General features: G+C 42.5%; 1 pseudogene; it reads left to right on the forward strand.

The window, feature by feature from the left end:
- The window catches only part of LOC149145910 (uncharacterized), a 92,240-nt pseudogene that overhangs the window by 62,676 nt on the left and 4,434 nt on the right, over positions 1 to 25,130 (forward strand).

Genomic DNA, 25,130 nt, shown 5'->3' on the forward strand with positions numbered 1-25,130 from the left:
CTCGTTCTCGTCTAAAGACAAGTTTGTCGCTATTTCATGCATTTAACGAGTCTAACGACAAGGATAACTCGGTCCTTTTCATTTTTAGAGAGTTTGAAAAGGTACATAAAGTTAACTCCAAAAGTCCTTTTTCGTCATCTAATCCCTTAAGTCCGAAAAAGTATAAAACAATACAGAAGGGATGGATTTTCGATATCTTTAACGAGCCGAATAAAACAAGCGCTCGATCTTTTTGTGCAATAATCCCTCAGGTCCAAAAAGATTAAAATATAGAGGAGGGATAGCTCTTCTGGTCACTTTAACGAGCTGGAAGGCCAAAACTCGGCAATCTTTTCATATTTTACGAGTCAGATGAAAAGAGCTTAAAGAAGACTCGTCTTTTGAGGAACGAGTGATAAAACGGGTAGCAGATGATCCCAGGGAGGGATTGGAATTTCCAAATCACGGCAGTGTCACAAGGATGGATAGTGAAATCACTCTTCGCAGCTGTTCCTCAAAATGGGTAAACAATCAAAATGGAGGTGAATGATCGGCCAATGGAAAAGTGGAGGTGATGGGCAAACACGACCAAGGCTTTAATGGCTGAAGTACTACATTCACGGTGGCTATTTACCGGAATAGTTCATTTTTTAATGAGCTTAAACGCGGGTGGAAACATTTGCTTGATCTTATGTTTATTTTTTAACGAGCATGAACTATGTGCTAAAACTGCTCGAATCTTGCGTTTATTTTTTAACGAGCATGAACTGTGTGCTAAAACTACTCGATCTATCCAGTCATATGATAAGAATGTCTCATTAAGATTCCATTTTTTATGGAGCTTGCGCCTTATAAAGCTTTGCTCCGGATCCTTTCTCCATGCAAGCTCGGAAACGACTAATCCTACGAGTTTAAAGGGTTAGAGGTCCTAAAAATTTAAAAAATAAATAGCCGCCCTTGCTTGCACTCCGAAAGGTTTGCATGCCCTCAGATATAAAATAGAGTTTCAATGTTACCTCTACTTCACTTCTGCCAAAACAATTGTTTACCGAGAGAGGCCTACCTCTTTCAGGCTACCCAAAGATTGTTATGTTAATATTTCAAACAAAACACTTCTTCGGCGATGTCTACCGAGATAGACAAAGGTGAACGACCTTAGTGCCAAACACGTAACTTTGACAAGAGAATCCTATTCTAGAATAACCCCTCTTCCAACCACGGACGGGGTACAGACTAGTCATATTCTCCCGCGGAAACCTACCCTATACCCAAAGTTTTCCTGCCGAAGCAGACCAGGACGCATGCCCCCTGGGTTCCAGTCATATCCTTCCGGATTACTCGCGCTCATCGGGAGGACGGACCGTGGGTTGAGACATTTCTTGAGTGAAGAGACCATTTAGGGATGGTATATGACTATTTGCGATGCGTGATCCGGGGAATGAAAGTTGGTCCACGAGCTTGACCATTCTTCCTTCATTCGGAAAACACATTACTCTAAAGAGTGATGAGACGATGGCTCCCATGCAATAAATATAGTCTCGTCCAAGGAGTAGGTTGTAATCCAAGGGTCCTTGAACGACCATCACGTTCATTTGAACAGTCTTCCTTTTCAATGTTATGGGCACATTGGGAAGAATCCCTAAAGGTCGACTGGTTCCTTTATCAAAGCCTGTCAGATTTCTCATTTCAGGCAAAAGCGATTTCGAACCAAGCGCTTTCCAAGTAGTAGAGGAAAGGATACTCACAGAAGCCCCCTCATCAGTGATGGTACCAGCCATAACCATTCTATATATTTGAACGATAATTCTGAATGGTATGCTTGCTGGTAAGCGGGGTCTGCCTAGTTGATTCCAGTCAAAGGATACAACTAGGTTGCTTGGAGGTGGGACCAAGTATACGGCTGGGTATGACTCTAACGAAGTTCCTTCCTGCGATAAATGAATGGGAAAATTGCCCCCTTGTTCGTCGGAGTCTGTGTTGATGAAGAGAATTTGGACGGTGTCGTCTTTATTCTCTTCTGTGATGGTATCATTCGAAGATAGAACCTCTGAAGGCAAGACCGGGTCAACTGCCGCCTCGACCTTTTGAATTTCGTCTGGTGTGGATTCAGATGGCTCATCTTCAATGATAGGTGCTTCGGCTGACCACCTGGGCGAGCCAACCGGGTTCTCAACTGGTGAAGGACTTGGCAGGAGTTTTTGATATCCAGGAGGAAGTTGCGCTGGTAAAACCGGGCGATCTTCCAAAACTCTTTTAGCCTCGTCTAAGAAGGGACAACGGTGGATGCCATGGTCGTCTTCACACAGTTTACAGGGAAATCTAGCTTTCCCTCTCTGTCCTGTGGCTTCACTTTCACTAGTTGACGGTGTGCTGTCAACATGGCTATCAGAGGTTGACGCCACCGAATTGTGCAAGCGGGGAGACCAGTCCCTTAGTATCCGAGGGATGCAAGGACAATATCTGTGAAAGTGGTCTCCCTTGCATATGACACATGGCGATTTAGGCCTAGTCAGTGCAGTGTGTGGATTTTCGTTAGACGCCATTCGTTTGCCCCCAGTCGCCTTTGGCTCCTTCTTCTTCTTCTCTTCCTTCTTCTTTTCCTTCTTCTTCTTAGGAGCTTGGCTTTTGGCTTTGCCAGCTCCATCAAATGAAGAGGAAGGAGGAGAGGAAGAGTTAGAGGAAGTGGAAGGCTGGTGGGCAGCTCTGGACTGGTCTAACTGCTGATTCGATTGTTCAGGAATAGTGGTGTTTTGAACAACATTAGTTGAGAAGAGTCAGACAGGCAAGCCGATTGTCAGTCCTGGAAGTGACAATGTGGCCATATGGGGCGCTCCAACATCTCCCCTAGAGGAGAAGGGACTAGGACTTCCACCAAGGGGAATTCCTTGGTTGGAGGGCTCCATTTTCTCAACTGAAAGATCAACGCGGGAATAAGGGTGATTTATTATTCCGTTTAAAATAAATTTTAACGACGCTTTAGACACAACTTGTTTTTTCAGTTTTAAAGAGTCGAGAAAAAACAAAAGATGACTCTAGTCGCCTTCGATGTTTTAACGAGCCCGAAGTGACAAATGCTCGGATGGACTTTTTCCATTATAGAGTCTGAAAAAGGCCAAAAGGAACTGCTCTGGAGATCTAGGTAGAGGGTGTGCCAAACCAATCACAAAACTGCAGAATACATTTTACGGTACGGCAGTCAATCTTCCCGAATGCTGTGTTCGGTGCATTGCGATCAGTAGGGCGGTCGACACGGCTTCCTAAGGATAAAGGTTTTAAGCCTATAGGGGTCTCCCAATATATACGCGACGGTACGTGGGAGCACAATCCGTACTGGCACTTTTGGTCCCTCAGGAGGAATCACCCAACCATCAGCGAGGCCAATAGATACCAGGTTTTACGACGCCAGAACACGTCTCTAGCCTAGACCTCTATGTTGTGCGTTATATTACAAAGCGTTATTAAGTTCATTCAGTGTATTTTATGTTGATCTCTCTTAGAAGTTTGCCTTTTGAGGTTCACCACGAGATGTAGATACAACTCCTAAATGCAATCTAAAAGATGATAAGCAAATCTTTATCTCTTTTTCAACAATGAAAATCCTAGCTACAAAGGGAAAAGAAAGACACCATCTTTTCTCAAAGAGCAAGCAGCACACTATAAATGCACTTTTCCTAAATCAAGCATACAAACTATCAACATGCAAATGCACAATGCAAGTGTTTGTTTTCCGCTTTCTTAATATTGATGCCTAAAAAGAAAGTTTTTGCACAACTTTGAATTTGCTTTTAAATGACAACTACAAACAAGTTTACTTTTTCGAAATCAAAAAGGGTAGAAGAGATTACAACACTTTACGATTTTCGAAATGAACACTTGTTTTCGACACTTAAAAGAGACAAACTCAAACCAAAAGCAAAAGTAAATGTATAACCAACTGTAAACAGCCAATGAACTCTCTCCTAAGACCACAATCAACAGATCTGAATCAAGGGCTACAGTATGACTATTTCACTCTTGCAATGGAAAACTGTAAATGATGCCACAAACACATAAAAACACTCACAGTCTTTTTGTACAAAAGGAGGCGGAATTAAGGCAGAGAAAAGGGGTTATCAGACACGTACCTATGCTGGTTACAGGCTACAAAAATCAGAGATCAAAACAAGGCAAAACAGAGCAAAGAACCCCAGCTGCACAAGGCATAAGCTGGATCAGCGCACCTGTATAACAGAGAAACTGAATTGTATCGCAGGTAGCCCTCTCGGGACTTGCGTTGAAATGCAGAGTCTCTTCACAGAGCCTACGCTGGAGCAGAAACGAGAGTTCTCTCCGGGTTTTGGGTCACGGTTTGCAGCTTAATCTACAGTTTCAGGCCAAATAAAAGCAACAAGCAAGGTACAATCAAAGGGATGATTTGAAGGAGGGCTAAGATCTATCACAAAGGATCATCAAATCATTTCTGAGTCCATTGTTCAGATCATAGACAAATCCAGTGATTGGATCAAAGCAGCAGTTGTCTACTTTGCATCTGAAAATAGCAGATGCAGTTCGATTGCTGCTCTTGAGTCTATGAAACAAACAATGATAGAAACACAAATAAAATGACTAAACAAATCTCCCTAGCGGAGTCGCCAATTTGTTGTGGGGAAAAATGCCTATGCAGGATGATCCTATCCACCTAAGGTGTGACAGTGCCTTAGCAACAAACAGAAACAACTATTCTAGTATTCTTCCTTTATGAATTAAGAATGAAGAGAGATGGATGGACTAACCGGTGTCTTCCGTTTGTCCCTCGATCCGGTTTCTCTTCTCTTTGAGAGCTCCCAGCTACTTGCCTTCTCACTCGCCCAGCTTCACCAAGTTCCTGCAAGGTCACAAGAAGGGAACACTACACAAAGACATAGATTCATATTCATAACTAGTTCAGGATTAGAAATAAACTAAACATACTAATGCAATCATACATCAGAGACACATCAGCATGTAGGAGAAACCAAAATAGCTTTATTGATGAAATAACAAGGTTCAGGAGGAGATACAACCAAGAGAGTTCCAATCCAGCATCTACCTCCCAGCGAATGAAATCCTTTCTTCACCTCCCTTCAAAGCATAAAGCACCCAATGATTCCAATCTCAAACCAACAACAATTCTTTGCAATATCAAAATTCCAGCCTCTAGATCTCATGGAGGAGAGATCTATATATAGATGTTTGGAGAGAGGATGAGTCAGCTTGAGATCTGACTAGTGTCCTCTCTCTCTGTCAGTTCTTGCTTCCACTTGGAGACTAAGAGCCTCTTACTCATCACTTAGTCGAACTCAGCAAGGCAAGTGTCATGGAGGAAGATTCTGGAAGCTTCCACAGTCTTTACACCTCGCACAAAGGACCCTGCCATTTGTCATTTCCCACTCAACGCACCCTGGTAGTGCATTTGGGTGCGTTGCAATGCACCTAGCTAGTGTACTGGGGTGCTTTGCAACGCAGGTGGCCAGTGGAGCCACTGAAATGATCCTGATTTGACTTGTTTTTGAGCAGTTTCTGGTGGAGAACCTCTGTGAATTGCTGTGGTTTGCTGGCCTTGTTCCTCTAGGGGTAGGAACAACATGCTTAGGGACTTTGGATCCCTTGGATTATGGACATTTCATGCTTAGAGCTGTAAGGCACAAAAATGTCTATAACAAGGAAGGCCTTTCCCTCGCTGAAAACAACATCATACCCCTTGTCTTCTAACATCGCCACTGAGATGAGATTCTTCTTCAATCCTGGAACATGCATGACTTCCTTCAATACAAAGGGTTTACCAGACTCCCTCTCAAAGGAAATTGTACTGATACCAGTTGCACTGTATCTACCATCATCGCCCATCTCGATGTGCACTCCAAGATCTTTGTCCTCCAGATCAGAGAACAAATCTCTATCTCCCGTCATGTGAAAAGATGCACCACTGTCCAAGAACCACACTGATCCCATCACACTTGAAACCAAGCATGCGATCAGTGAAAAATCAAGCTCAAACTGAGAAGCTAAGGCCTCTCCCCCTGCAGATCCAGCAACTTGCTTGTTCTTCTTCTTCTGCGGACAATTTGTGGCATAGTGTACGTGCTGGTGATAGTGAAAACACTTCACCTTGGACATGTCCTGCTTCTTGCCTTTCGCACCGGAATGAGAAGCTTTCTTGTTCTTCCCCTTCTTTGCTTTGGCAGCCAAAGCGCAATTCTCTTCATCAGATACCTTTGATGAAGATCCATTCTCACCTTTACTGTTACTGAGTTTATCCTTGAGCGGCAGGTCGCTCTTGCTTTGGAATAACATTTGCAATCCGTTGAAAGACATTTCAACAACACTGCTGCAAATTTGATTTCCACCAGCTCCAAACTCAACCGCCTCCGATCTAGAATTCATGAGAACACAATATTTCTCATACAGAGATTGACTGTATGGGCATTCACCGGATATCTCACCTTCCAAAGGAAGGATGAATCCAGAGGCTACCTAGTCCGATTACAGACTCTGCCTGAAGAAATAGAATGTAAACACTTCCTGAATAGTAGATCTGATGATCAATCCTCGCTTGATATCCTGCAAAAATCTCTTCTACAAATCAAGCAGCTCTGATACCATGTAGAAATTTTGAATAATTTAACACATATTCAATAGAGATTATCCTGATCATGTACTATTGCAGAATACATACACAATACATAAGCTCCTCTACGTTGATCATCAATATAGCAGCATCAATAACAATAAAACATCAAGAGCATTCACACATTAACACAGTATGTATCCCGGGGAAAGCATCTCGCTAAAAACCCCAACTATCTGTATATTAATGATTGAGTCATGTAACATTACACAGCATAATACTTCTCACAAGTATCTCCACCTTTGTTACAAACAATACAGCTCAGATCTGATCTCCAAATCTCTTCCACTGCTTGCCTGCCTCCACTGCTGAATACCTGCTCAAGAACTGATGAGAATGGCTTCCCAAACTCGTATTTCACCTCAAAATAATCACTCACACTTTGTTGAACGTGAGCACAAGCTATAATGTGGGAAAATATGTGAGCAAACTCATTGGCATACTCAATCCCTTGATTGTGCAAGATCTGGTGCACAACTATAGTCACAACTGATAGCAATCTGATTCTCTACCACCTATCCCTGTTGAACTGAACATGCACTGACATGCAACTGAGTTAATTGATGTATTCATTAGTTGTATTATGAGTTAATAACTTGTGAATTAATTAATAACTAATTCACCCAACTCATCTCTAGTCTATTTGCCAGTTAGACTAAATACAACCAGTTTAACAAAGCTAAACTGAACACAACTCCATCAACTCCACAATCAACTCCACCAAACTCAACTGATTGAGTTCTAACTGAAGTCATGCATGCAACAACTCAACTGACTCATAAGAAAAGCGTTTTTCCTTCTGACAGCTGCATGTGCCACCTCTGTAGCTCAAACTGAAGTGCTCGAAGAGAATAAGATCAAGTTTATAGTCCAAATATTATTATGAGATAATAATATTTGACTTTTCTATTTTTGACAGCCAGTCTAAAAATAGACTTTGATCACTCACACTGTGATCACTCACACTTTCATCAAAAATATAAGTCCATCTATTTTTCCCAAGTTGACCAATCATCCATAAACAGCAACCTGCAATCCATAGACATGATCCATATGTCTAAAAATAGACTTGCGCCAAAAATAGCCTGCGGGCCCAGTTAGTGAAGGCGACTCTTTTCACTAAGCTCCATCATCTTGTTGCAATCTCAACACTCCCTCTCAACAAGATATGGATTATCAGCAACCCCTATCCTGCCTCGGTGGTACTCGAATTTGCTCCTGGTGAGAGCCTTCGTCAGAATATCAGCATCCTGATCCTCCGTTGGAATGTACAAAAGTAACATGATCCTCCGCTGCACAAAATCTCTAATATGATGGTACCTGATGTGCTTGGACCCGAAAAACCCGACCAGGATCATCCTCATCCACACAGATCTCTGCTTCCTGCTATACCAAGAAACTACTGTCGATCCAATACTGAAGACCCCTCCTGATGTGCTCTTTCTGTTCGTTGGGCTCCCTGCCCAATCTGCATCTTCCTGTTTGTACCAAGATCCATATCCCGATGTGCCTCTCAAGTGGCTCAATACATGCTTGCCCGCCTTCCAGAAGAGCTTGGTAGGCTTAACCATAGCTTGTGAAAGCTGGTTAACTGCATAGCATATATCAGGTCGTGTATTGACCAAATACATCAGCGACCCCACCAACTGTCGATAAACAGTGGCATCCACTTCTTCTCCCGAAGTGGAATCCTCCTTCCTCCAACCTCCAGGAAGAGGACTATCAACAGGCTTGCAGCCATGCATGTTGAACTTCTCCAGTATCTCCCGAGCATACTTGCCCTGAGAAACAAACAGTCCACCATTGCGCTGCCATATTTCCAATCCCAGGAAATAGTGAAGGAGGCCCAAATCCTTCATCTCAAACTCTGTAGCAAGATCCTTCTTGCATGACAGTATCAACAGCTCATCACCCGTTAGAATCAAATCATCAACATACAGTACAATGATAAGCAACTTACCCTCCACCAAAATCTGGTATAGGTTAGGATCCGCCTCACTCTTGGAGAATCCAAGTCCTGTGAAATAGCTGTCTATCTGTGTGTACCAAGCACGTGGTGCTTGCTTCAACCCATACAACGCTCTCTTGAGGCTGCACACATGCGACTCGCTGCTGAAGACTTCAAAGCCTTCGGGTTGCTCAATGTACACCTCCTCCTGAATGACTCCATTGAGGAATGCAGTCTTCACATCCATCTGATGAATGTGCCATCCCATCTGCGCTGAGAGAGAAAGAATCGTCCGTATGGAAGAATACCTTGCGACAGGTGCAAAGGTCTCCTCATAATCGATCCCCTCAATCTATGAAAAGCCTCGGGCAACAAATCTTGCCTTGTACTTCTCCACACTCCTGTCAGCTGCCTGCTTAACCTTGTAGATCCATCTCGAACCCACCACTGATTTCCCTTCCGGTCTAGGAACAATCTCCCATGCACTGTTTCTGACAATAGAATCATACTCTTCCACCATGGCGTCTACCCATGCGGGATCCTCCACAGCTTCCTCGAAAGAGGATGGCTCAGTCACAACACACTTGCTCATAAGAGCCATGTATCCAGTGTACCGATCAGGTGACTATCTCTGCCTGCGTTGGGCTGTAGGTGGTCCTACAACTTTCTCTGCATCTTGAGCCAGTCGCTCAGCTTCTGTCAAGCGCTTTCGCCCTCTGATGGTTGGCACTGCATGAGTGGTCTCTTCCACTCCATGAACCTCGTCCTGTGGCTGATCCACGTCCTGAAGCTCATCCTTATTAACTAATAGCTCCTCATCTGCATGCAAGTGTAGCTCCCTCTCAAGCAAACACTTCATGGCTTTCTCCTCCTGAAATTTTATATCCCGTCGCACAACAGTTTTACCACTGTTTGGCAAATACACACGATAGTTGTGGGGCGTATCAGTGTACCCCACAAATATCCCAACCTCTGCGGTCAGCTCCAACTTCTTCCTGGCATCCTTCGTCACATGCATGTAAACGTTGGCACCAAAAATCCTCAAATGAGAAAGATCAGGCTTCTTACCAGAATAAGTCTCCTCAGGTGTACTCATACCAAGTATCTTATGAGGACAACGGTTCTGCACATAAATTGCTGTATTGCATGCTTCCGCCCACAAGTGAAGGGGTAGGCCCTGATCATGCAACATTGCCCGTGCAGCACCCACAATCGTTCTGTTCTTCCGCTCAGCTACCCCATTCTGCTGTGGGTTATGGGGAGCTATGAGCTCTCTATGAATCCCTTCTGCCTTGCAGAAATCCTTGAACTCGTCCGAGATGTATTCACCACCATTATCGCTCCTAAGAGCCTTCACCTTCTTCCCCGACTCCTTCTCGACCAGTGCTTTGAATTCACAGAACTTTGAATATGTCTCGCTCTTCTTTTACATGAAGAAGATCCAACACTTACGAGAGAAATCATCAACAAAAATCACATAATACCTGCATTTTGCTGTCGAAGCAACTGAGAAAGGTCCACACACGTCTGTGTGAATTCTCTCAAGGATCGTCGTGGCGCGACTATCCTTCTTGTGAAAGGTGGCTTTCACAAACTTCCCCAAAGTACACCCCTTGCACTGATCTGACTGCGCAAGTGTGCCTTTAGGAAGCCCTGTAGTGATCTGCTGCAGTATCTTCAAGGCTCCATGGTGAAGGTGACCCAATCTCCTGTGCCACAACTCGCCATCATCTCGGCTCACCAATCCTTCTGCCTTGCCTGCCATTGCTGCGCATCCATCTACATGCAACTGATAAAGGTTCCTCACTCGAACCCCTATCTTCCGGGTCTCACCAGTTGTCTTGCTGCGCAGGAAGGCCTTTCCCTCGCTGAAAACAACATCATACCCCTTGTCTTCTAACATCGCCACTGAGATGAGATTCTTCTTCAATCCTGGAACATGCACGAATTCCTTCAATACAAAGGGTTTACCAGACTCCCTCTCAAAGGAAATGGTACTGATACCAGTCGCACTGTATCTACCATCATCGCCCATCTCGATGTGCACTCCAAGATCTTTGTCCTCCAGATCAGAGAACAAATCTCTATCTCCCGTCATGTGAAAAGATGCACCACTGTCCAAGAACCACACTGATCCCATCACACTTGAAACCAAGCATGCGATCAATGGAAAATCAAGCTCAAACTGAGAAGCTAAGGCCTCTCCCCCTGCAGATCCAGCAGCTTGCTTGTTCTTCTTCTTCTGGGGACAATTTGTGGCATAGTGTCCGTGCTGGTGACAGTGAAAACACTTCACCTTGGACATGTCCTACTTCTTGCCTTTCGCACCGGAATGAGAAGCTTTCTTGTTCTTCCCCTTCTTTGCTTTGGCAGCCAAAGCGCAATTCTCTTCATCAGATACCTTTGATGAAGATCCATTCTCACCTTTATTGTTACTGAGTTTATCCTTGAGCGCCAGGTCGCTCTTGCTTTGGAATAACATTTCCAATCCGTTGAAAGACATTTCAACAACACTGCTGCAAATTTGATTTCCACCAGCTCCAAAATCAACCGCCTCCGATCTAGAATTCGTGAGAACACAATATTTCTCGTACAGAGATTGATTGTATGGGCATTCACCGGATATCTCACCTTCCAAAGGAAGGATGAATCCAGAGGCTACCTAGTCTGATTACAGACTCTGCCTGAAGAAATAGAATGTAAACACTTCCTGAATAGTAGATCTGATGATCAATCCTCACTTGATATCCTGCAAAAATCTCTTCTACAAATCAAGCAGCTCTGATACCATGTAGAAATTGTGAATAATTTAACACATATTCAACAGAGATTATCCTGATCATGCACTATTGCAGAATACATACACAATACATAAGCTCCTCTACGTTGATAATCAATATAGCAGCATCAATAACAATAAAACATCAAGAGCATTCAGACATTAACACAGTATGTATCCTGGGGAAAGCATCTCGCTAAAAACCCCAACTATCTGTATATTAATACTTCTCACAAGTATCTCCACCTCTGTTACACACAATACAGCGCAGATCTGATCTCCAAATCTCTTCCACTGCTTGCCTGCCTCCACTGCTGAATACCTGCTCAAGAACTAATGAGAATGGCTTCCCAAACTCGTATTTCACCTCAAAATAATCACTCACACTTTGTTGGACGTGAGAACAAGCTATAATGTGGGCAAATACATGAGCAAACTCATTGGCATACTCAATCCCTTGATTGTGCAAGATCTGGTGCACAACTATAGTCACAACTGATAGTAATCTGATTCTCTACCACCTATCCCTGTTGAACTGAACATGCACTGACATGCAACTGAGTTAACTGATGTATTCATTAGTTGTATTATGAGTTAATAACTTGTGAATTAATTAATAACTAATTCACCCAACTCATCTCTAGTCTATTTGCCAGTTAGACTAAATACAACCAGTTTAACAAAGCGAAACTGAACACAACTCCATCAACTCCACAATCAACTCCACCAAACTCAACTGATTGAGTTCTAACTGAAGTCATGCATGCAACAACTCAACTGACTCATAAGAAAAGCGTTTTTCCTTCTGACAGCTGCATGTGCCACCTCTGTAGCTCAAACTGAAGTGCTCGAAGAGAATAAGATCAAGTTTATAGTCCAAATATTATTATGAGATAATAATATTTGACTTTTCTATTTTTGACAGCCAGTCTAAAAATAGACTTTGATCACTCACACTGTGATCACTCACACTTTCATCAAAAATAGAAGTCCATCTATTTTTCCCAACTTGACCAATCATCCATAAACAGCAACCTGCAATCCATAGATATGATCCATATGTCTAAAAATAGACATAGTCTAAAAATAGACTTGCGCCAAAAATAGCCTGCGGGCCCACTTAGTGAAGGCGATTCTTTTCACTAAGCTCCATCATCTTGTTGCAATCTCAACAATGGCCTGTGCTTGCCTTTCAACATAGTCAGGTGCAGTGTGAGGGTTGTATGCAAGGTGCCAATGGGCATATATGAGAGTTGAGGGATCTTCTGGTTCTGCCCTTATCATGAGTGGCTCACTTAGCTCCCTGGTCATAGTCCTCTGAATCTTTGTTGCCCTCTTTTCGTCATGGCTTAACCAAGAAGCCATGGCCATGAGTTGTAGGTCTCCTAATGTAGTGTTTGGGTCCCATAGATTCATGTTAGGAAGTGCCAAGTTGTGTAAATAGAATTCTGCTAACTTGGCCTTATCTTCAGCTGAGCTACTGTCACACAAATGCATAAACTAATTGTAATTCTAGAATGAAATGGTGCCCCTTCGGGCCAATGTTTTAATTTGAAATTGCAGCCATTGGTATTTAAGATATAATGCATAGGATTTAGCAGGTTTCCTACATTGCAAGGCTTCTATTGCCCAGCTGGCCATGCAGGCCATTTGGGCTTCTTTTTCTTGTAACTATTGTTTTAAAATCTGCACTTATTCTGCTGCCTGAGAGTCCTTTTCTTGCAGCAGTTTTGTCAGCATCTCAACATTAGCTTGTGGCTCTCCCTCTTTTTGTTGTTTCTCAGTTGTTTCCTTGTCTGTTAGAGGACCTTCTTGCTGCTGCTGCCCTCCAAAAATGGACAGCCTATCTCGCTTATGAACTTTCTGTTGCTGCAACTGCTTTTTCAATAGTTCATTCTCCTCCTGTAGCTAGGCTCTTTTACTGCTTTCTATGTGCCTTACCATGGCCAAATCACCTCTTAATTCCTTTATATTGTCCTCCATGTGGCCTATGTCCTCAACTCCTTTAGATTTAGGGATTTGCATCCATGTATGGGTTCTGACCCTCTCTTTTTCTAATTCGAAGAATAAAGGTACAACAAATTTCTGTGGGATGATTTCCCCACCCTCTAGCAGATTGTAAAAGGAGCCCAAATTAGGCTGAGGGGTTGGTTCAGGCATTTCTTTGGCCTTGCTCTCCCCGTGTGACTGTTTGGCTGCCTTCTCCTCCAATTTCTTAGTTTCTTTTAACTTGGCTAGAGTTTCTTGTAGAGATGTTTCAACTTCCTGTAGAACTGCCTTTTTTTCCATCAACTTGATTCTCTCTTTCCATGTGGAGGTTTTTGGGCTTCCTCTTTCATAAGTGATAGATATCTTGGAAGGAGACTCTTCCTTCTTTTTAGTGGGTGTGTCCTCAATGACAATTGGTTCCTTTGATGGTGGCTGGGGTTTGCCCACTTTGATCCTTGTGCTTCTTCTGGCTTTAAAATACATGGAGGTTTGCCTTTTTCTTTTTCCTTTTTGTTTTGTAGGTGTGCTTAATGCAGCAAGCACATCTGTTGCTTCCCTTGCCAACATTTTAGGGGATGTTTCTTTCTACTGTTCTTTTACTTCACTTCCTGTAGCCCTGTCTATGTCCACTATTTCTGCTTGTGTCACTGATATCTCAGGGTGTGTCTTTTCTTTTTCTTGTTGGGTCCTTGCCTTGGCTATGGTAGTCTTCTTTTGGGCTTTCTTGGCCTTTTTCTTCCCAACCTTTGTCCTTTTTCCCTTCTCTGTTTTTGATGTTATCTCCTTTTCTGCCTTAGGCTCAGTAGTCTTGTCAAATTCCTCTTTTTCTCCCTGTTTTTCCTTTTTTTTCCCCTCTGTTTGAATGTCATGTGCCCCCTCATCATTGTTCTTCTTCGTTTCTTCAGTTTTCTCCTCCTCATCATTGCTGGATGGGCTAATGTCCTCAGTCAAAGTTCTGATGTCATCATCCCTGGACATATTTCTGAAAATTTCCCAAGCTATGGGGATAGTATAGGTGTGTAAGGCATCTTCCACCAATAGTTTGATGAGCCCATGGTGGGCCAACTGATCTGGGACCCCTGCATTTAGCTTTGTACCACATTCAATTAAAGACTGAAGGAGGAAATATGGAATGCTCAGTTTTCTAGCTGGAGGCAAGTCCATGCCATACCTCAATTCATGTAGCAACCTGAAATGATAACCATAAATGATGCTGAACCTCCCTTCACATGTGATATAATTCATTATTTGGTAACTGAATTCACTCTAGAGAGGAGGCAAGCTTGTCCTTCTGACCCCGTTTTTATCTTCTACAGGATGCTCCTTAGGCAGAAAAAATGTCTTCTTAGCAACTTGTCCCAATGATTTCTCCTCTTTGCTCCAAGGGAGCCCCAGAGGGAGACCAGTGATTCTACTGATGAAATCAGGTGTAAGCTCTAAGGTCAAACCCCTAAAACTAACTGTGGCATGTGTCTTCGAATGTGGTCTTAGGGACATCAAAAACTCTTCAGTCACCTCCTCGTCATATCCTTGAATTCTGTCAAAGAATGATATCCAGTTTTCCCTGGTGAAGAGGGCCACCACCTCAGGGTGCTCATACAATTTGCTAGAGTTTAAAGGTTCTTTTCTCATGAATCCTCCTGGCATGGTGTTGAGTGCTTCTTTTTGTGTTTTAACTAGAAAATAAAATGCTCAGGTGGAAAAAAATAGTCAACACTGAAACAGAGGATAGCTGAATTTGGTTTTTTTTCTGAAACCAAGAAGGAATTTCCCGTGTTCTTCTCCTTATAACATCAAATTGCAATAATTCCCCTGTTTTTAAACTGTTGTTATCCTAAATTTGGCTTTCTGTTTTTGAAAAGATTTTTTTTTTTACAGAACAGAGGATAAGGACACAAGTTTTTTTTTAGCAAGTAGATAGATATGCAAATTCGTTTTTTTCTTTTCACACACACAGGCTGACCTCTACTATTGCATGTGTCTTCCTTACAGGAGAATTTGAAAAAGGAGGAGGTAGATTTCAGAGAAGAAAACAGAAACTATGTAGACTTAGGAAAATATGCAGGCAGACTTTCACTTTTTTTCAATGTGTAGGTAGACTTTCACTCTCTTTTTTAAATCTAATGCTGTGTTTAATTCACCACCTTACTCAAACAAGTCATATGCAGAGAGGTTTTCCTGAGCCTACCTTGTTTTGAGCTTGAATTTCAACAAAAATCTTGGGTTTTCTTTTTGCAAAGTTGTTCTCTGCCTTTCCTGTAGAAACCTTCCTGTAGAAATCTCCCAGCTCCTGTAGAATGAAATTGTGCTCCTGTAGAGCTCGATAGGCAGGAGGTTTTAAAAAAACTGGCAGAAAATTGGCAGAGGACGACTGGTTAGCTACTCTGGAAGTGGTAGGTGTGCACTCCAGTCAAAAACGTCATGAATGCAAAATGAACAAAGGGTGGCGAAGGCCTCAACTGAGCTGTCTTTTAACTGTTGGCATGATTCGTGGTGAGGAGATGAGGTGGTCGGATGGATACATTATCCCCATCCGGACCATTGGTCCTACGTCATGGTCATAATGTTTCTGCATGCCGTCTGACCGCCATCACCTCCCTTACTCCCGTTATCCACCGCCACCACTACCAGTCTCGAATGTTTTCTCCTGAATGGACATACTACACGTGCTGGCTGTGTATCTGATCAACAATTTTGAATTTTGATGGGGCTCATTTGAATTCCACGAGGATGTGTAACTGAACGAGGGTGGCCAGTTAACTGGCCACTGATTCCATTCAATCCTAACCATTTCCATAGTCATGCACTTTAAATATGATTCATGCAACCGAGGAATAGGTTTAGGCACTTACCTGCTCAGTCACGGCCGTATTATGCATATTTCAGATTTTGGAACCCATTTCTTCACTGTTGTTGCTACTTGCACTCTACATGCTCGGCCTTAGGATTTTTTTGATGTTCTCACGTTCAAATCAAATCTCCTTGCATGTTTTATATGCCCTACTTTGCTGACCCTGTCTCTGGAGTATGCTTTTCAGAGGGATCAGCTACTACAGGAATCCTGTAGGATTTCCTGTAGCTGCTTCTCCTTCTAAAATTCAAGCTAATATCTGAGTAGGGTGAAAAATACTGAAGAAGGTATCGGCTAAAAAGGACTCACAGATGGACGGTATCAGGTAGGGGTAATTGAAAAGGCTGCTACTTTTATTTGTCATAAAAAAAATTTGTTTGCAGCATGAAGGAAACAAAATTTATATGTGTGACTGTGCAGGGACATAAAAATGAGTGCAATGAAGGTGTACAGAGATGGAATGGCGACATAGGGCGATGGATGGTGGCAGGGAGGTTCACAGGCCTCATAGATAGATTTCCAACCCTCAGGTCCTCTTCTGAGATTGATTTTGGCTTTCTCGTAGTTTCTACAGGATCCTCCTGTAGAAGATACAGAGTTTCCTATAGGATGTGAAATTTCAGACCAAATGAGACCAAATCTTGGGAAAGGGTAACGGTGATGGAGGAATGGACTGTGAGGGATGCATGCAGCTTGGTCATGTCCTTTGTTTTTGTCTTGTGCGATCCTCCTACAACCTGCAATGACCTTCCTGCAACCTGCAATTTATTCAAAAGGAGTTAGGTTTATTTTTTCTTTTCTCTTTTTTTTTTAGTTTGAGACAGCTGGGGCACCTCCAGGAGGTTTTCACCCTCACTGTCTGCCCTGGGCACCTCCAAGAGGTTTTCACCCAGGGATCTTTTATTCCATTTTTTTTTTTTTTTTTTTTTTTTTTTGCTCATGGTGTAGGTGGAGTGGAGACAGGGACCTGCTCCACTACCAATACTGATTTACCAAGAGTCTCAATGAACTCCTGCTTGGAAAGGGGCTTCTTGTAGATCTTCAATCTATGCCCATTGACGAGCATGGGGATGGCTTCTTCATCAATGGTTTGAATAAGGACTGAACCATTGTCATTGCATGTTTCCACTGTATATGGTCCCAGCCATCTTGTCCTCAGCTTGCCCTTGAAATCCTTGTATCTTGAATCATATAGCAGTGCCCAATCTCCTGGCTGAAATTGCTTTTCTTTGAGGTGCCGGTCATGCCATATCTTTCTTTGAAGTTGGACTACCTCTGAGTGGAGAAGGGCCTACATTCTCTGTTCATCTAATCCATTCAACTGAAGTAATATTTCCTGTTGTGCATGGCTGAGATCTAGGTCCAGCTGAGCTGCCAACCTCAATGTGTTATATTCAAATTCTATGGACAGCAAAGCCTTCTTCCTGTAGACCAGCTCATAGGGTGTGAAACTTGTTGTAGTTCTCCAAGTAGTGTTATAGGCCCAGGTGGCCTCAACCAAGCGATCTGACCAGTCTTTTCTGCTGCTGCTCACTACCTTAGTCAAAATCCCTTCCAAAGCTCTATTAGTAACTTCCACCTATCCATTTGCTTACGGATGATAAGGGGTGGAAGTTCTGTGCTTAATCTTGTGATGAGTGACCAAGTCTTCAAATAGGTTAGAGGTAAACTGAATTCCTTGATCCGTGACTAATTCTCTTGGGTAGTCAAACTTGTAGAAGATATTTTCCCTCAAAAAATCAACTACTTTTTCTTCAGGTGCTGCTTTGATTGCCTTTGTTTCTGCCCACTTTGTCAGGTAATCCGTGCACATAATGATGTAAGACTTCTGTTTTAAAGGAGGGTTGATAGGACCCACAAAGTCCATGCCCCACTTCTCAAATGGCTCGAAAGTCATTTGAGGCTGCAAGGGCATCTCATCCTTTGGAGTAGGTTTCCCCATCCTTTGACATCTGTCACATTGGCTGATGTATCTCCTGACATCTTGATGAAGAGTGGGCCAATAGTACCCTGCCTGCAGAATTTTGAAGGCAGTTCTCTTTACTGCAAAGTGGCCCCCACAGGGCCCATCATGACAGGTTAGGAGGATGTCAAAAACTTCCTCCTCCCTGACACATCGCCTCAAAATCTCATATGGGCCAAGTTTAAAAGGATTGCCCCCAATCCAAGTGAATGGGGCACTTTTCCTCACGATCTTGCTCTTCTCTTTTGAGGACAGGTATGGCAGAAACTATGCTGAAACCAAATAATTTGCTATATCAGCAAACCATGGAGAGAGTAATGAAATAGAAAACAAGTGTTCATCTAGCATTTGATCATCCACCATCCCTTCTTCACCTGCAGGTAGATCTAGTCTAGACAGAAAATCAGCAACAACATTTTCCTTACCTAGCTTATCAACAATGGTCAAATCAAATTGCTGCAATAAAAGTAACCATCTAATGATACGAGTGTTTACATCAGGTTTATTCATCAAATACCTAATTACAGCATGATCAGTATGCACAAATGTTTGATAGCCAGTGATGTAGTGTCTGAACTTGTTTAGGGAATGGACTATAGTCAGGAGCTCTTTTTTGGTTACAATGTAGTTTAACTCTGCCTTGGACAGGTTTTTACTGACAAAATATATGGCATATGGTAGCTTCTCTTCAACTTGTCCTAAGGCTGCTCCTATAGCTTTGTTTGAGGCATCTGTGTGAATGTGGAAAGGTAGGGCCTAGTTTGGACCTCTCAAGATTGGGGCAGTTATCAGCTTACCTTTCAAAGCATCCAGAGCCTCTTAACAGCTGTCAGTCCATGTGAACTCAACATCTTTTCCCAAAAGACCAAACAATGGAGAGGCTAGCTTACTAAAATCTTTAATGAATCTTCTATAATATCCCGCTGAGCCTAGAAAACTCCGAACATCTATTACCTTTTGAGGAGGTGGGACCCTTTGGATGATAGCAATCTTGTTGGGATCCACCTCTAAACCTTGCTGAGAAATTGAATGAACTAGCACGGTCCCTTCAGTCATTAGGAATTCACATTTATCAGGACTGAGGGACAGGTTCATTTCAATACACTTGGCTAAAACTTTCCTTAGGTTAGTAAGAGTTTCTTGGAAGTTAGAACCATAAGGGGTAAAGTCATCCATATAGATTTCCACTGAATCATGAACCAGTTCAGCGAATATACTCAGTACTGCTCTCTGGAAAGTGGCACGAGCGTTGCACAACCCAAAGGGAAGGACCCGGTAGGCAAAGGTACCCCATGGACAAGTGAAAGTAGCCTTATCTTGGTCTTCCAGGCTGATTTGGATCTAATTGTACTCGCTAAACCCATCTAGGAAGGAAAAGAACTTATTCCTTGCCAGGCCATATAACACTTGATCTATGAAAGGCAAAGGGAAATGGTCCTTCTTGGTGGCTTTGTTAAGTTCTCAATAATCTACACAGATTCTCCACTTCCCGTTTTTCTTGGGCACAAGCACCAAAGAAAAAACCCATTCACTGTCAGAGATGGGGTAGATGAATCCTGCATCCAATAACTTTTGCAATTCTTCTTTGACAATGTCCTTAAGGGTTGGATTCATCCTCCTTTGAGGTTTCCTGACTGGTTTACAATCCTCTTTAATGTAGATGTGATGAGTACAAACTGAAGGGTGGACTCCTTTCATCTCCTTATAGCTCCAAGCAAAAGCATCCAAATGGCTATTCAATAAGCTACACAGCTCTTTCTCCTGAGAGGTGGATAGGGATGAGTTGATCTTCAAGGTTATTTCAGGGCCAAATTCCACATTCTTAACTCAAAGAGAGGTCAGATCAACCACACAGAGATCAACTAAAGCACTGGCTTGGGTTTCTTCCACTAACTCTTCTAATGGAAACACACTGGGGGGTGGATTTTGAATCAAATTCTCAATAAGATCATCCTCAGTTTGAGGACCTCCCCTGGTGGCTTCCACTGTGCACAATGGTGTGGAGTAGACTTCATCCTCATCTTCCTCCTCCAACCAAAGAGGTAAGTCATGTTCTAGCAGAGGTTGGGCAGGAGGCTATAGGACTAGCTATTTGGACATATGCCCATTATTGATGGTCATGCTCCCAGCTTGACAACTGATGTAAGCATATGCAGTAGCTAACCAAGGCCTTCCCAAGATGAGGGGATACCCAGTGAGCCTTGCCTTTGGCTGAAGAACCAAGAAGTCAGCAAGGTACTCCTAGGAATCAATGGAGACCATGACATCTTCCATAATCCCCTTAAGAGTCACAGTGGAGCGGTCTGCCAACTGCAGTATTATTGAGGTCTTTCTTAGGGAGCTCTGAAGGTTGAGTTTGAGCATAGTGTCCTTGGTCATTACGTTAATGGAAGCCCCTAGATCAATCAAGGTGTGGGGGATTATGGTGCCATTGATGTGGACATCGACTACAGGACTCCCAGGGTCCAGATATTTTAGACAGATTACCTGTCCCAACATCAAGTCAGACAGTTGTCCTATGACATTGATAGTTGGGGCATCTCTCTTGCACCTACCTGGGTGCTTGAAATACTTCTCTTTAATCAACTTGTTGTCGATTGGTACATCTTTTATGGCCTGGAGAAGTGGTATTTTCACACATAACTATTTAAGTTCTCCCAGAAGTTCAGTTTCTTCTGGGGTTGGTTGCGTGGTTCCAGTTAGTCTCTCAGGAAAGGGTGGAATGGCTTTGGGTTCACTTTCCTGTTTCTCTTCCTCATCCTCCTTAGGAGGAGGTTGGCTATCTGGGAGGACCTTCCCATATCATAGGTTGATCTCTTGAATCTCCACAACATAGGTAGGGCATGTTGTTTCTCCAGTATATACCTACTGGGCCTGTCTGTTATTGGGGTTTAGGTTCGGTTGAGCAGGTATCTGGGGTTGTCTTGGAGGAGTAGGAGGTAATGGTTGTGGTTGAGCAGGTGGTGGAGGCAAAAGAGTGGGAGGAGAGTTGTATTGGGGCCTCCACCCCTGATGAGGTGCATTCCACTGAGGTTGTGGCTGAGTGTGAGAATGAAACAAGTGAGCAGCTGGTTGAGTATGGTATTGAGGAGGATACGACCAAGGAGGGGGTGTGGACCAGGAAGGATGAGTAGGGGGGCCCCAAGAAGGCATGGAAGTGGATTGATTGGGGTTGTAATAAGTCTGGGATGTCCCTTGCATCCCCTGCTGGTAAGGTCTGGGTCCATGTGGCCTCCTTTGGTTCATGAAGTAGAGTGGTTCAGTGGCTCCTTCAGCCCCTTGGTACATAGCTTTAAATCCGGGCAAGGAAGGGCACTGATTTGTAGGATGGTCTTCTTCATAGACAAAACACACTTCTACAGAGTGCAATGAAAATTCGTTCCTAAGATGCTTCCTAGTGCACCTGAGACAAAAGATGGCCAAAGCCCTCTCGGCTTCCTCTTGCTTCTTTTAGATTCGCAAGGTATCAATTTGCATGGCAATAGTCTGTCTCATCTCGCTTTTGAAATCCTCCATCTGATTTGAAAACTCATTTTTCAGGAATGAACTAGATAAGGGGGTACTGGCTAAGAGTTGACTTCCCCTACCTCTCTTTCTAGCTGCCCTAGAATGGTTTCTAAACACAACCTTTATGTCATCATAAGGTAGCTGGTAGATATCTCCCCCAGCCAGCAAATGGAGGGTATCTAGAAGGTCTTCAGGGACTCCTCTGAGCAGAACCAACTTTAGAGATTCGGGGTCAAGGGTGCACCTGGCCCTTTTATAACTGAGTTGAAACCTCTCTTCATAGTCTTCTAAAGATTCATCACTTCCCATGGTCATTCGAAAGATTTCTTCTTTTGTATCCTTTGACCTACAATAGTCCCTGTATTTGTTGTTAAAGGCTTGATGCATCTGAGCCCAAGTTGTGATACTGTTTCCATGTAGCCCCATGAACCAGCGTAGTGCTGCATCCTTGAGGGTAGAGGGAAAGAGTTTCAATTTTTTCTCATCTTCTGCATAGTCATAAGTTCGACAAAGGACAACAAACTCAACAAGAAGGTATCAGGGTCTTCAGTAATCAATCCATGGAAGTGAGGTAAGGCTGAGGGACTTATGTTTTTGGATTTTGTGTCCCCATTAGTCTCTCGGATGGGAAAGGCACCTTCTACTCTCTTCCCATTTCCTCTACCGTTTCTGTTTTCAGCCATGGTCTCAGGAGGAATGGTTTCTTGCTCTTCTTCTGTTATAGGATCTTCGTATATCTCTGGAGGTTCACCTATAGGTTCTTCTGGATCACTACCACCAAAGAAGAAAGAAGGGTGACTCAATGATGTGGTGGGGGTGTTGGGTAGGAATTTTCCTGAATTGTCTTTGTTCCTACGAGGCATGAAAGGAAATCTCTTTTTTTTGGGTGATTTTTGTTTTTTGTTTTTTTTTGTTTTTGTTTTTTTGTTTTTGTTTTTGTTTTGTTTGTTTTGTTTTGTTTTGTTTGTTCTTTTTTTTTTTGTTTTTGTTTTGTTTTGTTTTTTTTTTTTTTTGCTTGTACCTGCAAAAACTGAAATAGATTGAACTGCAACTAACCAAAATCTATCTTGCTGAAATTAAAATGCAAAATTGAAATGAAAGCAGGAAGGACTAATCTATTTTGCTGAAATGAAATTGCAGAATTGAAATGAAAGCAGGAAATGCTAATCTATGCTTGCTGAAATGAAATTGCGGAATTGAAATGAAAGCAGGAAATGCTAATCTACACTTGCTGAAATGAAATTGTGGAATTGAAATGAAAGCACGAAATGGTCTAATATACTTTTGCAGAATTGACATTGTAGAATTAAAATGAAACAATTACTCTACTTTTGCTGAAATAAACTACTTTAGTAGAAGGTTGTAGTAGAAAATAGAAGAAAAGCAGTAATCACAAAATATTCTGACGCTTCCCCAGCAACAGCGCCAAAAAGATGGTGAACTCCAGTATTGCAGCAATGATTTTGCAACTCCTGGGACTCCCTACTTTACTTTTATCAACTCGGTAGTTCGTAACAAACTTGGAAGCGACGGTGCTATATGCACAAGTACTATCTTTTACTATAGGCTGTCACTTGATCAGCTAGCACAAGTTCACTAGGAGCTCAAGCCAACTTTTATGAGTTCTCAAAAGAATATTTTAACTATGATGGAAGGAAGCTAACTCAAAAGAGGCTAGTCTATTTGCCGAAAGAAGATGAAAGCTGAAAGGAAACGCAAACCCTAGTTTTACCGACTAACCCTACTTGTGCAAGAAAAGAGATGTAAACTACTGAACTGGATGCCATTGACTCTTGAAAAGGTAAAATGCATGTGTTTAAGCTACTTATGAAGGAAAATATGGAAAAATAATCTTTTTGTATTTTTGAGCAATTTTATGCAGAATTATTATGCTTGTGTTTTAACTATTTGTGACTGTGCAAAGGTTTAGAAGCGAAAGGAAATGGAGTGGGTGTTTGCAGGAGGTTATGAAGGTGTGGAGAGAACCTAAGGAGTCCCTATCACCCTTCTGGATATTTCCACAGTGATCGGGTTTTGAAAAATCGCTCACATGAACTTCTACAGGAGGCTGCAGGGGATCTACAGGAAATTCTATAGGAAGTTCTACAGGAACAGGCCGAAAGTGGTTTTTAGAGGGTTGAAGGTGGAAAACTGATGGGAAAGTGGAAATGAAGGATGGGTAGGGATGTTTAAGGGGTCTAGGACCTGGTAAATGAAACTCAGGAGTGAAATAAGGTGGTTGAATTTGTTCAAAGGTGAAGGAAGTAATGTTGCACAAAAATGTAGAAATTAGGGCAAGTTGGGAAAGTATGACGAATGAGTGAAGGAAATCTTGGGAGAGAGGCTGGAGCAGGTTGTATGATGGAGGAAGGATAATTTGGAGTGTCTTACAGGTGTTCTACGCACTACTTTCCAAAATTGATCCAAGCAAAGACTAATAAAATAGAGTTTCACCTATTTTGACCTAATTCTAACCTAGAAACTAGAAAAGCGATGAACAGAAATTTATAGACAGGAATTCATGCAAGAAGGCTATGGAAATTGAGAAATAACAGATATAAACATAAAATCACAACTGATATCAACTTTTCCAACTCAAAATATAACACTAGCAATTGCATTGGAAGGCAAAAACAGTGTTTTTGTGGCAGCAAGAGTGCCTTGGTCTCAATTCATGGTCCCAAGGAGGGAGAAAGGAGATCAAGGCCTGCTTGGTAGCCTTTTTTGTGGATCTTTTCTATTATCAAACTATCAAATCAACCTGAAGTGAGAACAACTATCTCAATCATCAAAGACAACCTAAATAACAAAGCAAGATTTAACCTATATAACAGAAATAATTTAATGAATGCAGTAAAAACACATAAAAGTACACAAAGCAGGTACTGGGCACTTGGGTTGGGCCCAACCCTAAGAGCTACAGCCCCCTAAGAAAGATCATAACTGGTTCAAATTTGGATTCATCTTCATTGATAAAAAATAATAGTTACATCACAGAACTGTATGCAAGAAGAAGCTCAAAAATGAGCTGATTACAAGGCTGCACTAAAGTGCAAAAATAGACTATCAAATGGCTAAACTACTAAGGCTTTAAGCCTTCCTATTTACGCAAATGAGGACTCCCAATAGTCCTCCTTAACTTTAGGAGATTGGCTTCCCAAAACTGTAGATAATAGCCACTTCACTAGACCTGCTCGGCTGCCCCTTGAAATCATCTTTGGTGGGTTGTTGAACTCCGAGATGTTGGTGGAGAACTCGAGGAAGGGGTCATTTAGTGCAGGAGACACCCCTCCTATAAATCATAAGCCTTGTTTCTTTGAATTTGGCTGCCAATTTGCTCATAAATGCCTAGTCTTGGTCCAAAAATGTCCAAAAATCTGCAATAAACACGTATTAGACTTCGTGGTAAAGTGACTATTCCCATTCACTCAATTAACATAAATATATTTAAAAGCATGCATAAAACTA

The sequence above is a fragment of the Pinus tabuliformis genome, chromosome X (assembly GCF_031772625.1).
Source record: "Pinus tabuliformis cultivar Carrire ecotype Pingquan chromosome X, CPIR1, whole genome shotgun sequence".
Lineage (NCBI taxonomy): Eukaryota > Viridiplantae > Streptophyta > Pinopsida > Pinales > Pinaceae > Pinus > Pinus tabuliformis.